The 15710-nt window shown below is 42.2% G+C and overlaps 1 protein-coding gene across 1 annotated transcript in view; it reads right to left on the bottom strand.

The window, feature by feature from the left end:
• ATXN1 (ataxin 1) overlaps window positions 1–15710 on the bottom strand; it is a 223742-nt gene that overhangs the window by 82508 nt on the left and 125524 nt on the right. Inside the window, exon 5 of the mRNA XM_034063405.1 lies at window positions 7124–7245. The gene's annotated coding sequence lies outside the window, so the exon portion shown is untranslated. The remainder of the gene's footprint in view (window positions 1–7123; window positions 7246–15710) is intronic.

Raw genomic sequence — 15710 nt, 5'->3', positions numbered from 1 at the left:
GATAACAAGAAGGAAGTGCTTGTACTTGTATCTCCTTGATCACTCTGCAGGCTATCCCTCACACTGAATGAAGATAGTTACACAAACATTTTAATGGTTCTAGTAAAAGTGAAAAAGAATCCTGGTAATTCTCACTGTGGCTCTAACGAACGTATCTGAAGTTACAAGAGCTTCTCGCCTCAAACAGCAGTAGTACGTGACAGTCTGAATGACAAAGAGACATTATTTTGCCTTTTTATCCCATGAGAAGCTGATTCTTTAACAAAGTTGCTGGCAGTGCATGGTTTTATGAGAAAACAAATAATACACCTCTCAAAAAATGTAAAACAAGCCCAAATCACTTTAACTATGAACATGAAAAGTGTTAGCTCTTCCAGTTGTTCCACTCTGAGTGCCAAACTAACTTTCACTTCACCAGAGGTTCATTTACCTGACATTTCTTTTTGTAAACTATTTGCATCAGAAATGCTAAATGAAGCTGGTGAAAAGTGAGGTTTTATCTGCCAGAGACACAAACCCCTGGCAGCTGAAGGCTTAAAGCTCAGTTTGCCCACTTTTGCTACTGTGGACATCTCTCCACTGCAAGGAATGTCTGTAGCTCTAGTCACAAATGTCCACTCACTAGGGAAGCCAAAACACATTTTGCCCAGCTTCTTTTATCTGGCACAACTTCTGTAATGCTTTAGCAGGATTCACTGCTGTACAAACATTGGAAATGACACAAAGTGAATTTATGAATCACCCCCACAGTTCTGAGTGAAGGTTGCCTGAAACAGAAACCCACAAATAACCTTCCTCTCCTCATCTAATGCAGCCCTCACTCCCCAAACAGATTTCTTCTATGACTAGTGCAATAATTTGATAATACCTTGCACTAGTGCAATAAGCTTGATTTGCCATAGTGGGAAGGCATTTTCCCATTATTCAAAGAACTGCCAGGAAAAAACATCAGAAATAAGTAAGAGACTACAGCATTTCAGGTTTTCTTAGCCCATCTCTACTTCTGATACCTCAACAGGGAAAGAAGCTAAGACAAATCCTGTCAACATGCTGCTTTATCTTCTTCCTTTTGACCTTTGTGCCATCAGGTGCCTGTGAAACATTCATCGGTGCCTGCAGCTGGAAACACCAATGCCGATTAACAACTAGGAACGTAAGACTCCCTGAGAAGGATCACTGATAGCATCAATACTGCCAGTTTGCTTAAGAGTACATAATATTCCTTCCTAACATAAGCATCCAAGGTTAACATGCCTGGCAGGCTACAAACAAACCTGGAATAAATATGAATGAACAAGCTGTTCAGGATGGCATTCTGCTACAAAGGGCTCGTGAACCCTTTTAACTAATCTGCCAGTAGCAGCAGCCTTCCTTTTTGAATGCACACTCCAAACAGAAAATAGAAAAAAACCCTCCCCTCTAGGAGAGCTTGATTTATATTCTCTTCCTCCTGCTGCTGCCACAAACGTTATCAGCTTTGAAAGAAGCATCAGCAGACTACTAGATACTGTCATTGCCATCGTGGGTACAGCAAACCAGGTCACTAGTGATGCTCACTGACATAGCAGCACAACAAAACAGCAGTGAAAATGAGGACAGGAAGGAGAGCAGCAAAAGAAATATTCTCACAGGCATGGGACACCTGTATTTTGGTCATCTTCATCCTAGACACAACTTGCAAAGCTGCTAGAGCAGCTTTCATGCTGTGCTGTCAACCCATGAAGGCTGGGCTTGGTTCCCAGGGCTTCTTCTTGGCTTCACTAGAAGTCTCCTGAACCAAGGACTGCTGCAAGTAAGGACCTGAAGTTTCCCTAGTTGACACCACCAAGTTAAAAATAAAAGCAAGCATAAGCTATACTGCTGAAGTAGAGAAGATGCTTTGCTCTCATGGAGCAAACTGCAACCACCCTGGTTTGTAATCATTAACAAACACATTCACCTGTCTTCCTTGCTGTGTTTACCCACTCCAGTGCACTAGTACCGCCTGGACTTCTCTAAAGCCAAATCATGAAACAAAGCTGACAGCAAAAAGCTGGGACAGCAGTTAAAGTGACTGCCAAAGAGAAATCTGTTTGCTCAGGCAAAAGCTGTTCTCAGTCCAAACATGGGAGTCATAATCTTACAGCCATTTGCTTGGAAGACAATGAAGGGAAGGCAGAACAGACTGGGAAACTACAGCTTGCCACAGTAAGAGAAGAGTACAATCTTTGTGCCCAGATTTCTTTGCTCTGCAGGATAAGTTTTACAAAGCTGACAACCGGTAGCAACATGTAGTGGCCCCAGGCATCATGCCTGCCTATCAAAGACTTGGATTTTAGCCCTGGAGAAATTACAACTTCTCAGTTCTCTGGAAGCTATATAGTCCAAGAAGAAAGAAAGAGAGTAATGAATGACCTAAGTAAAAATTATTTTAATACACTGATTGCATACTGTAAGTCATAAACTTAGGGGTGTGGAGAGAACTCGGGGAAGATGGGGAGGAGGAAGACATCTTGAATTTGTCAGCACCAGCATAGCCACAGATCACAAAAAGCAACCAATTTGGGCTGCTATGACAGTGAAGTCATCTACTGGAGTGGTAGAGACTGGCACACCAAATGGAAAGTATGGATCCAATATATAAGCCATGAAGAAAAAGGAGGGGAAACTCAGTAGTTCAGACTGGAAAAGACAGCAGAGAAAAGACAGGTTCAAAAGTCCTGAGTCAAGAAGCCAGTCAGCAGGTGTGTGAAGAAGAGTGAGAAGAGGGAGATAAACCCAAGGATGCTGCACAGAAGTCAATTAAAAGGCATTTGGCCTGCAGCAGTTCCCAAGTGCTTGTGGCTTACGGCCTCACCACTGCATGTTCCTCTGCAGGACTCAAGGCCACTCTGGCCATCTCTCTGATGGGTGGCAGGAGCCAGCAGACACAGCCTGGCTCTCCCATGCTGCCCATACACGGACTATATAGAAGATTCCTCACCACTGAAACAGCCTTGTTGCTGCATGCCACCAAGGCAGGTTTGCACCCATGCACTCAGAGGAGAGTGGCGTCAGGGACAGGAAAGGGGGTAAGCTTCTGCACACAGTAACTCTGCTGTATTTCTTCAATGTCCACGTTAATACAGTGTTCATCAGTTAAAACTGCCAAACCAAAGGCCCAAAGCTACAGTCAGAGACTTTTTCTGAAGCCCTGCAAGAAACCCAAACTGCTTCAGCTTCCTCTCCCAAATGTCAGCCTTGAGCTGCTCTTGTCTGGCTGGCAGAAGCATGTGATATGAAATAAAAGCCAGGAAATAAGACTTTCTGAATAAACATTTATTTGGTGAGAAATACTTTTGATTTTTGGCAGACAAATGTCAGAAACCTGAAGCCCTATGTATAGCATGCCTACAGAGTGCAACTTCTATTTAAAGGGAAGCTGCAGCTGTTTGTAGCTCTTAATGAAGAATAATGCCTGGGAATAAATTACTGCCATTTCTGAGAGATATTTCTCAAATGGCAGTGATTCTTCCCTTTTCCCCCTCTCCCTGTAAATACCAAGTGCCACATACTGGGCAGTTGTTCAGAAGAACGGACACACACAGCTCTTGCTTTTGTCAGCAGCCTGGTAATTTCCGTAGAAAACCATGAAGTGGTTTAGCATATGGATACCAAAGTTATTCAAAAGCAAAGACATTCAGAAACATTAAGGCTACATGTGTCAAAATGCCTCATCACTCTTCCAAGATGTGCACAACTCATCACTGTTTGAACATGCATCACTGCCAACCACACCACAAACTCAGCACCAAGGTTTTGGAGATGGCCACGCTCAGAAAACCACTGTAAAAGGCTCACTAGTGTTCAATTTTCATCACTTGTGTATGCCTCCTCCCCAAGGGGCTGCCACAGCAGCAGAGTGGAGAAGGTGATGCTCTGGCGAGAGGGTGTGAAGGGGCTGCTGCCAGCTCAGCCAGATGCCTCAAGCAGTGGCACTGACATCAGCTCCAGGAGCTGTGGCTCCCTGCCTCACTGCAGGTCCAAGTGCCAGAAAAAACAGCCTGGGGCCTGTGGAGCTGTACAGACGAGATAGGACCATGGCAAAAGGAACAAAGAGGGCCAAGCAGTGGAGAAAGGAGTCAGCAGCTCAAAAATGGGATGGAACCGGGGCTAAGCCCTGTGCAGCTGCAGTCCCCAAGATCCTCTCTGAGGTTAGCCCTTATGGCAGCAGGTTCCCACCACAGGCAGGCATGGAAAGCCTGTCAAGAGACAGAAGCAGGGATGCTTACTATCCTGACATCTGCAGTTTGCCCCAAATAAGAGTCATAGATATGAGATCAACTGTAGACTTTTCACTTATTGACACATACTGGATTTAGAGATTTATTTTCCATTTCCCACAAACCGTGCCAGAGGTTTTCACATAAGCACAAAAAAAAAAACAGTAAAGAAATGCCTGTGAGTGAGGAACACGAAGAGTTTATTCATTGCTCCTGTCAGAATGTGTTTGTGCTTGTGTGGCTAGCACTCCAAAAAAGCTGCAGCATATGTTTCAGGATGGAAAAAAAAACCAACAACTCAGGATACCTAAATCCTACCAGAAAATTGCAAAACCATATGCTGGAATTCTCAAGGTACCCTCCTGCGAGAGCACAGGAGCCTCACGCCACTTTGTTTTTACCCCTTACTAAGTGAAATAAACATTCCTCCTTAACAAATCCTCCTGACATCCCTTTTTATTTTTGCTAAAGAGGAATATGGACTTGATTTGAACAAGCTCTGCTGTTCCAGAAATGTGCTTCATCTGAATGAGGAGAGCAAGAGAAAGGAAGCAAGACATTTGTACTGTTTAGTAAACAGGCAGTTTCTAGGTGGATACAATACACTGGTCCCAATTTACTGCCCCCCCCCCCCCGCCCCAACCTCCCTTCCTCTGAAATTTGCCTGGGTGGCAGGAGGAGGCAGCGGAAGGGATGAGAACAGCTACTGCTTGCAGTGGAAAGGTCTGATCCCTTTCCATGCATCTCAATGTGACAACGCCCTGCAAACACTCACAGACAAGAGTAGTATTTTTCAGTAAAATCATTGTTATGCTGGCATTTCCTTTTAGCAGAAACAGCATCCATCCTCATCTCTAGTATTCTTATCTTCCTGAGAGGATAAAGGGAAGAAGGGAGGGGAGAGGAAGAACCTGGCTGACCACCTCCTTGCAGCACTGTCCTCCCAACAGAGCCAGGTGGCAGAATATGCTCTCAGGGAACTTCTAAAGAACTCTCAATCATCTATGAATGACTCCCAAAAGAAATCAGTCCTGGATGCCAGGATGAGAAAGTTCTCAATAGCACTTTCTTTCCAGCAGTACCTGGTAAGAAGAGCGCAACTTCTTCTGCACACACCTAGGACTCATGAGTACAATTCAGGGTTTTGCCACTGCAATAGCAGACCACCATGCTGCACTTTTAAGTGGGCTCATTTTAAACCGCTTAGGACAGGGCAGAATGCACTAATTACACTGACAACATCTTCAGCAGATATTCCAACCCTATGATTGCCTCCTTCTCTCATACATTTTATCTGGCTGATCCAGCACACCACATACCTTGGAGGACCCAGGGAATGCTCTTCTCCACACGAGTCAGTGCTGCTGTCGCAATCAGTGAAGGTGATTGCAACATCTTGAACAAACACCTCCTGTTATCCCAACAGCTTTGCATGCTAGGACAGTTTATTATTATTATTATTTAAAGCTGCCCTCCTCTGTTCTAGGATGTCAGTGTGCAAAGTAAGCCCTTGTGGTTTCAAAGAAGTCTTTTAAAGTGTGGGAATAAACTGATATGGCCACATCTGCTTGGATACATAAGACAGTGAGAAGCTGCAGGTCTCAGAGGCCTCTTATTCATCTTAATGAGTTACTAACTTGGCAGTGTAGTGGTACTAGTAGCTAACAATTCCAAATGTCAGCTTTGTTAACTATTTCACTGTAGATCAAAGTATGTGGGAAAGGGCAGAGATTATGAAGATTTTTCAGTGTCCTCTCTAACATGTATTTTGCAAGTGATTCTTGGAAAAGCAAGACTCTGTCTCAATCTGCTTCCCAAAATCTAAACCCGAAAGTAAAAGCAGAGCAAAGGAGGGCATCCAGCTTCCAGGGAGCTAAAAGACATGCCCAGCACTCAGAAAATATATTTATATTTACTAATTGTATAAAAAGCACAAAAACTATTTGCTCAAAACTGGAAGAATCTGTAGCTGTTTTATCACTGCTAACATCCTGAAGGACCACTGCATACTTTGGGCATAAGGATTTAAATATTAACCTAACTCTGAAATTACCAAGGTTCCTTATTAAGATAAAAATAGGGATTATACTCAAATTTGGCAGGCAGAGAATTCTTGTTTTCCCCCATTTTTGAGGATGTTTGTATTTCAACCCAGAAAAGCAGTGGGCTTCATGAGAAAAACAAAGAACATAAAAATATGTATGCCTTCTCTTTAGCCATCCCTCATGGGAACAGTTTCTTTTATCATATGCCACAACTGATCAGGGTCTTAGTTATGCGACTGTATTTCCCTCTGAAAGGTGTGCTATTTAATTTCCCGTGAACACAAACCTCTGAGAGAAGCATTTGTATTGAAAATCCTCAAACTAATGTAACAAACTGATCAAAGCAACAGGAGTTTGGAATACCAGGTGCAAAAAACCTTATTAGCATTCCCCTCACTTGAAAGTGACCAAACAATTTCAACCACTGCACAGGCATGTAGAGAACTCCTGAATCTGACCTGTGATTGCTGAACTGTTATCCATAGTTTTTTTCATTCCTCTTAGCCTATGAAGTCACATGCCTTGAAATGCAGGCTTACATATTTAACTAAAAAGGGATAGTTGTGTGTTAAATAACTGTAGCAGTCCACAGAAAAGAAACCCAGCACCTTTCCTTAGATAACACCATTTTAACTTTGAAGCCAATAAAAGAAAGAAAAAAGAGAGGGAGAGAAATTCAAGCCTGGCTTTGCAGCACAACCCAAACACACATGCCTTTGGTTTCAGCAGAGAGAAAAGATGCTCAATACACAGGGATGGAAGCAAAGACCAAAGTGCAGATACTACCCCCCCAAAAGACACAATTGCAAGTACACGTTATTGCTGCTAGGAACTCACAACATTCACTGTTTTTCCTCGGGGAATTCTGGATTATCCTTTAGCATGAAGATTTTTCAGAAACTGACGGACTGCTCACAGGTCCTCACTGGCTTTCCTCTTTCAAATAAAGTAAGTTACAGCTGTAAAAGAAAAGCAAAACAAAGTAAGAAAGGAAAGCAAGGAATAAAAGGGGAAAAATCCAGAGAGATGCTTCGCAAATAAACAATTGATTCCTAAATCTCCTTGAAGCAAATACATTTTTAACGAGCTCCCAGGACGGAGATTCCAGTACAGGGTGAGTGTACATGAAACACTGATCCAGCGTAGGAAGAATCATTTGCTCTTCTTATTACCAACAATTAAAACCCAGTTCAGAGGCAAAGAGGCAAATACATAATTAAAATAGTTCTTGGATACTTCTGTTGCCATTGCAAGAGGAAGAGAAAACTGCTTAGGGTTGTTGTTTTGGAAAGTGTCTGGAAACAAAGGCCACGGTGTGCAGAGACATGTACACAGGAAGATTTTTGTTCTCAATGAAATGCTCTAAGTGGACACAAACACTATCTATTTCTGTGGTTATTTGTAATATTGCAGCAGAGGGGTACTGAAACCAAAAATACACATGCACTTGAAGTGTTCTTCACTAGGAAGTTTTTTCACATCTCAGACTTAATATCATGTGGTTCTTTCATACTTGTTTCTTGACAAAAATTCTTTGGCACCAACGTTTTGCCCTATTGTACAATGCACTGGACTATCTCCAGCCTTTTTACTGGGGTCTGGGAATATTGCTGAGCTTCACTTCTATGTGAACCTCACATACAATACTTAAAATAGAGCATGTATTTCCACAGGGCCCAAATTAACCACTTTTCCTTCAGCCAGGTTCCCAGGGTCTACCTGTGCTTCCTGAATTCTTAGTTTCACTTTGTGCCACAGCTTTGTGGCACCTGTCCTATCTCCTTGAAGCCAGGCTCCTCAAACACTTCACATGTGATTTTCAAGATTCCTGCACACAGATCCCATCCTACCAGTGTTATAATGGAATCCATGTCCCTGAACTGAAAATGTGCAGGACTGAAGTCTACACCTGAGACAGTGCAAACTCGCTTTATTTTCAGTGCAGGAAACTAGGCAATCTAGAAAATGATGAATTTGACCTATCTTAAGCATCTGCTCTAGGACAGAATGAATCATTCTCTAGAAAGGTCTGCCTCTCTCCCTCCATAAAGTGAGTCTAGACACTGAGCTCAGATTAGATGGCTACAAATGAATGCAGATGGGTCTCACCCTTCCTGCAGGCAGGAAACAAGTCAGACAGATGGACAAGAGCAGTTCATGGGTGAAGAACAGGCAATGCAGTGATAACTACTCAAAAAGGTTTACAGCCCTGAAACAGTCTGGTTTAGTTGAACATACAAAGCAACAACAAAACTTTCTAAACTCCAAACCAGTATTTGCCCAGCTAATCCATTTTTGGTATAAGACTCCTCCAGGATTTATTGGCTGAGGCTAAGCTCTTGCAGAGGAGCATCCATGAACCACTATCCAGCTGGTTGGCACTCTCTAAGACACACTGGCAATGATAATGATTACCACTAGTCTCTTACATGCATCTTTGTCTTCCCACTGATGGACTGCAGCAATGCCAGATACCTATTACAGAAGTCTTCCCAGCTTCAGAAACCCTCAGCTGGAGGGGCAACTCCTGTACGACAGAGACACTGCAATCTCAAGAGCCTTCAGGTACCCAGGCCCTGTCTACACTTCCGGAACTTTGATCACCAGCTTCTCTCCTCTACTAAAATTAGATTCTGCTGCTAATCTGATAGAGAAGCACATCATCAGACATGGCCTCACAAGATTTTTAACTTTAGAAAGTAGACCAAAAAGAGAAAAACCCCACAAACTTACTGTTAAATCAACCCTCAAAATTTTGCTTAACCCAAACCAATTAATTTTCAAGCCATTTATTTTTTCTTTAGAATTATATGAATCTCAAGATTGGAAAAAACCCCAACAAAACAGCAAGCTCAAAATACTTAAAACATTTTATTTCTATGTGTTAGCATTTTGTTTCAAAGTGTTAAAATGAAACATTTCAGCATTTTAAAAATTCTGTTTTTTTCCCACAATAATTTGGCAATCCAAAAATCTCCTAAAAATTCAATTTTTTAGTCTTCATCTCTTGTCATTCAACATTCAGAGGAACCTGAAAATGGTGTCCGAAGGACTATGAGAAAATATTTAACATTTCTGCCAAAATTAGACAACTTCTAATTATTTTTCGTAAGAGCAGGTAAGTTTACTTCCATGTGAGTCCCATACCAGATTTTGCAGCTGCAGCTTGCACAGACTCTTCTGAGCTTCCTTGGAGAGGCAGCTGTGTATAACACTGGGCTGAAACCCACCACACTCAGTCAAAGTCCTTCCACTAACTTCAACTTCTCCTACGTTGGAGATATTCAAGGCCCGCCTGGACAAGTTCCTGTGTGATGTACTCTAGGTTACCCTGCTCTTGCAGGGGGATTGGACTAGATGATCTTTCGAGGTCCCTTCCAACCCTCGGGATTCTGTGATTCTGTGATTAGGATTTTGATCCTATTCAAGCTAAAGAGGGCTCCAACTACTGAAATGCTGCATGCTAACTATGCTTGATCTTGCTCAGTCTGGAATTTGTCTTCCAGACCCCTGCCAGCACATGGACACAGAAACAAGTCACAAGCAGTATCTGTGCAATACAGTGCAGTGGTGTTCCATAGCTGTCATTCTTCTCCATGCACTCTTATTTCCTAGGAAAGCTGACATGAAGCAAGGTAGCCTACCCCTCAGGGAGAAGGGTGAGAGACCTTGTATTCACCACAGGGTGCCTTTGCACCACGCACACAGCCAGTTATTATGGAGAAGATGATGTGCTGTAAATTCACAAGCTAGTTTAATCTGCTACAACTTGCTCACTTGACCTTAGCCGTAGGCGCTTCTTTCTGCAAGGGGCAAGACATGTCTGCCTGCAAATGTTCCCAGACATTTTTATGCTTAAGATTTAAAGAAAACCAGGCACAAATTTCAAGACCTACAGGGAGATACGCTGCTCCTTGAAGCACAATCCCAACCTGAAAAGCAAAGCACTCATTCCCTAACTGGTACAATCTTTAGGCTATGCAGATCTGACGGGCTGCGATTACATGCTCTTCTTGGAACATGCAAAAGAGTCGTAACTTGGAGGGACCCACCAAGGAAGGCTGGTTTGCAGTAACAAGGTCTTAAACTGAAGTTTCAATGTGATCAATGAATCATTATCACATACATGGTTACTGATCACATCTTTGCTATAAATGGGAAGAGTTATGCAAGGAACCTGTTTTTCATGGTCCCACAGCATTGTGGAAATTCAAGTATCACAGCATGGACTTGCTTTTGACTGCTAAAAGGACTCTGAATCGAAAGATTAGAAGTGTAATTGAGAGATGAATAGACTTCAAATCAAAGATCACGGGAGTACTTCTTGGGAGTATTTAGATACTAAAATTGGACCCCAGGGCAATCAGCAAATAAGAACCATAGTACAAGTGAGCAACTGCAAATTGGCAAAACTGAAAACCAGAAGCTGGCTCTATGCAATAATCTGCATTTATTCCAAGAAAAGGTCATGCTCTACACTTTGCTTTGAAGAGCAGGCAGTGAGAGATCACTTTTTCTAGTCCTTTCCTGCAAGTTTTTATTTGCCATTCCTTGCTCTCTTGCATGATGTAATTTGGTTTTCCTAATTCACAAATCAGCATAAGCTAATAAAACTGTTTAAGAGATGGCAGTGCTGTTCCCAAGTTGTTTCGCTGTTCGCTATTATCCCACAACTAATCCTTCAACTCAAATAAAACTGTAATTCATTTCCTCCTTTATTCTCTCTCTGCATGAAATAGTTTTAGACAGGTTCAATCCTGCCCCACCGCAAATGGGAAAGGAGAGGTTGTATCTTCCTGGAGTGTGTGTGATTTCAATTACCTAATGTGCATATCATCTATCACATCAGGAAAAATCTTCTAAATTATCTTCAACAAGTTTAGCTGATTTTACACATACAGAAAAGATTCTAATGGAAGGAAAAAAACACAAACAAAACCAAGACCACAAACCAACCATGAATTAACTGTCTTTTAGATTTCAAGTTAATTAAAACTTCTCTTTACCAGCCATGCCAAACATTAACCATCTGAACATCACCCATTTCCTGACATTTTGTCTAGTGTACAAAAGCTGCTCCTGATGCGGATGATTCATTTTTACATTAATTGCTCTGCTAGTGTACAAATGACTTAAATCACAATTATGCCTACTTTAAGGCTATATGGTAAAGGAACATTGTCTTAGCACTAAAGAGGCTTCCTTTGCATAAAGCAGACAGGCATCACTCTCATTTTTGTTTAGCATCCACTTCTCATCTGAAGCTTGATTCTCCATATCTTTGTCATACAAACAAGCACTGCCCATGGCTTTGCATATGATCCATAGTGAAATACCAAACTTCACAAGGTGTGAAGTTTGTGAAAGGTGAATAACTGTATCTTGGTGTAAGGGAATAGTAAATCAAGTTGTCAGCACTTTGAATATCCAGAAGGTCCTAAACCAGAACACCAGCACACAGATGATGGGGCTCAGACAAGGAAGCAATCCATCGTGCCCCACAATTTGTAGTAAGGGGAAGAAGACCTATGCTACCTTCTCTAGCTCTGTGAATATATCCATGGGCCACCCAGCCTAGTACCATCTTTTCTGTGTGAATGTTATTTCCAGTGTGAGTGCTTACTCACTGTGAAAGTGAAGTGCTCCAGGATAGGAACATCTCTGTGCAACCAGCAAACTGGATTTGCACGTGGGCCTGAAGGGGTAAGGCTGCAGCTCACACCCTCCAGTACAGGAGCCTCTATTGATGATGACCACTGACTGCATAACTAACTGTTAGTCATCCAGAAATCAGTGTCCCAAGATTTAATCTAAAATAAGAAAAAACATTATTCATCATTATTTCATCCACAGCAGGCATTTTTCACAACTAAGGCTCAGCTGAACCACCCTTCATTTCAGCATCAACCTGTGCAAGCAGACTGGGAAAGGAGTTTTCAGCCCTACTCACTAGACATTTGTCCTTCCAAATCTGTCATCTGGAAACCACGGAAGCAACTTTGCTCCAGAGTGGTCCCCACTGCTCTCATTACCCATTCCCTAACCCCAACACCATCAAACAATTGATCAGAGAATAGATGAAGGTTCATCACCACAGGGCAGTTGTAAATATGAAAACACACATGCCAACTCAAACTCCCACTCTGTTTACATGATGCCTAATAATAATACAAACACAGATCTGACTAGGACCTCCAAGTCATCACCTATACACAAATAACCTCTATCACAACCATACTTGCTAACTGTACTTTGGTAATAGGCAGTTTTTCCAACAAAACTTGAGGTTAAACTGTGCTTATCCCCGTGCTTCAATAACTGTGCTTAGTTTCTAAGTTCCACAAGATTTTCCCCACAAAGAGAGTACAGTGTAAGTTATTAAAAAAGCAGGTAAAGAGGTGAGCAGCGGGTGCAACTCACGATGCCATCAGGTGAAAAGAAAACCAACATGAGTTGTCTGGGTTGTTCTGTCTGAGAAGCAACAGTGTAGAACTGGAAAAAGAAAAACACCTCCTATCAGATGCTAATGATACATTTTTTACAAAAATCCATTGCCCCTTTAATATCAATACCCCTTACTGGCCACTTTCTCGTGGTTATCAAAGCAGGAATAGCGGGAGAGAGAAGGAATTTCAACAGAGATTTACGTTTCTCTTAGCATGCCAGCTTTCTTCACTCTCACACAGAAGTTTTAAGTGGAAACAACTCTATTACCTGTGTGTTTGTAACACAGTCATTCCTACAGGTCTTCTGAGCACAAGAGATTGAAAAAAGAATGCGAACGGTACATAATAATTTAGTTAGAGCCAGTGATGTTGAACAGCTATAAGCAACAAATATAACCACTCTGGATGCTTCTGTTATACAACATAAATATTTCTTTTTTTCTTGCTATTATGCAAAAAAATGCAGCTCAGCCCTGAGTTAAGACAATGAGCCTTCTGCGTAAAGAACTTCAGCACCCTTGTAACTTGTTACAGATGAGAATTAGCTCAAGGGCTAGGCCTTTGTTAAACATTCAGATTTCTCACAAACGACTGCCACAGCTCTCCTGCAAACAGACGGTGTTTGAAGGGAAATCCAAACACTGTGAGTCCCAAAGCATAGCAGCACCAAAACCAACAGCTGATCTTCTGTTTATTTGCAATATTTTAAGAAGTGAAAGACAAAACCACCTGAAGAAGATAGTTCTGTGGGTTGTAGCATTAAAAAATACCAGCAAAAAGGCCTGATCTTTGGTGGCAGCAGTAACCCCACCAGATGCCCACTGCAGCAATTCCCTGGTGCCAGTAAGATATAAGCTGGGTCCACAGCCTTTGCCTCGCTGGTCTCAGCCACAGGTTTCCACAGCTATTCATCTGCCTACTTACACAAAGCTTTTGGGGAGCAGCTTCCCCGTAGCCTCTACCCGTGCAGCAGGTTGGGCTGAGGAGGACCCGAGTAACAGGAGCCGCCAGGCTGGGACACACATGCGAACACAGGCACAAACAATGCCACCACGTGAGCCTTGCTTCCTTAGGAAGCCAGCCCAGAACCCACCCTTAACCTTCTCCCTGCTTCCAGCACAGCCACGTCTTCTGCGCTGCTGATGCAATGTGAAACACAGGGCTGGAAAACAAAGGCACTATTGACTAACTCTTCTGCAGGATTAAGATGACTACGCTAGCTTACAACAAAGATTTCAATGATTTCAACACTGAGTGCTAAGTAACAGGAACACGGCTTGGCAGTAAATCTGGAGATTACCTGTTGAAACATTAATGGCAAACACCTTTTGATGTGGGCTGCTTTATGTGGTGCAAAAGCCAGCACTGTAATTATGCACTTCCTTTCTATGAATCTAGTATTTAAAAGTAAAGTATTACTCGGGGGTGTGTGCACGCGTATGTGTGTGTATGTGCATGTGCGTGCATGTGTGTGTGATACCGGAAATACTCTACAGCTGAGCCTGTGATTTACCAGCATAGCTGCACGTAGTAAATCTGCAACAGGGGACCTCAGCTGTTTCATTCATCTGCACCAAGCAGAGGGCTAAAACAACTGCCATGCTTGAGACAAATGCCATTGTGAGTCACAGCAGCCAGAGTGCAAACATGTTTGCTGTTGGGTGAGTCAGACTATCACATCCTGAATTCACAAACCTTCCTATAAATAATAATTTCTAAAATTGTTGCATTTCTTTAATACAATACAATTCTAAGCGTGATGCCTCATCTATGAAGACTTTCCTGACTACAAAGAAAATGTTTTTCTCCTTTTCCTTTTTCTTCCTGATTACACGTATCTACCTATAGTAGTAGGCTGTCTATGGTGACTGACGCAATAACTGCGTCAATTCATACGTAGCAAAATGCAAACATGGCTTAAAATGGGTGACAAATAAGAGACAACCCCAAAAAAACAAAACAAAAGAAAACCCCAAAAAACAAACCAAACAAAAAAGAAAACCAAGGAGAGAACTAAACACAAGCCATAGGGCTTTTTGCTTACTGTAAATGCTTTCTGTATCAGCACTTTTTTGATGCTGTAATTGTGACATGCTTTAGCACGTTCAGCATTCAGAGAAAAGGAATGCCATGCTGGTATGGGACACAGACCAACTGAAAAAAGGAGTGAGAAGTGCTGGGGAAGTGATGAGAGAGGCTGTGGCAATGTGCTGCATGTGGGCAAGGAGGGACTGGGCCTGCTGCCGTGCTTGATAGCGTATGTATACACAGCAAAAGCATGGCCCCTGCTCCAGGGAGCGCTCAGCCTTGATACAGCATACAGCAAATCACTCCTCCCCGCCATGAATGAGAACATACCTGGTAACAAAATTAATGCAATGCACTGTAATAACTGGTAATGATTATCCATGACTGCCTTTAATTCAGGAAAGCATCTGAATCAGAAGTCATGCAAGAGCCTTGTGAAATAGGGCTGAACTTAAGGATATGACCAAATTTATTCAGGAGAGTGTTAATAAAGATGTGTGATGTCTCTGTGAGCAAGGAAAAAAAAAAGTGATTTTATATAAGGTTGTGGGGGGATGTCTCTAACTTCATTTTCAGTTAGGAATTTGTTCTCATCTCATACGAATAGGAATTCAGACACATAAGAATCTCGTTACACCAAATCAAGACAGTCTTGCTTTCTCCTAATTATTTTGTGGAATATCCACTCAGAAGTTCATTTCTATTACCTTTCTCAGGCAAAATAAAAGGCCTTTTAGAAAAATTTTATTGCTAAAACAATGAAATTCTCCTGGGAACGACTTCGTTATGGAAATGAAGTGACAGCTTCTTTTATCTAGCCAAGCAGCAAGTCTGCATTTATAAAAGGCATTCTGTGCACGAAATACAGTGAGTGGGAGGACATGAAAATGCTATTTTTAATCCAGATTTCAGCATTCCTCCCATACAGATCTCCTGGAATAATAACAGCA

The sequence above is a fragment of the Melopsittacus undulatus genome, chromosome 1 (genome assembly GCF_012275295.1).
Source record: "Melopsittacus undulatus isolate bMelUnd1 chromosome 1, bMelUnd1.mat.Z, whole genome shotgun sequence".
Taxonomy (NCBI): domain Eukaryota; kingdom Metazoa; phylum Chordata; class Aves; order Psittaciformes; family Psittaculidae; genus Melopsittacus; species Melopsittacus undulatus.
The sequence above is the reverse complement of the archived record's forward strand: the minus strand, read 5'-3'. Positions and strand labels throughout refer to the sequence as shown.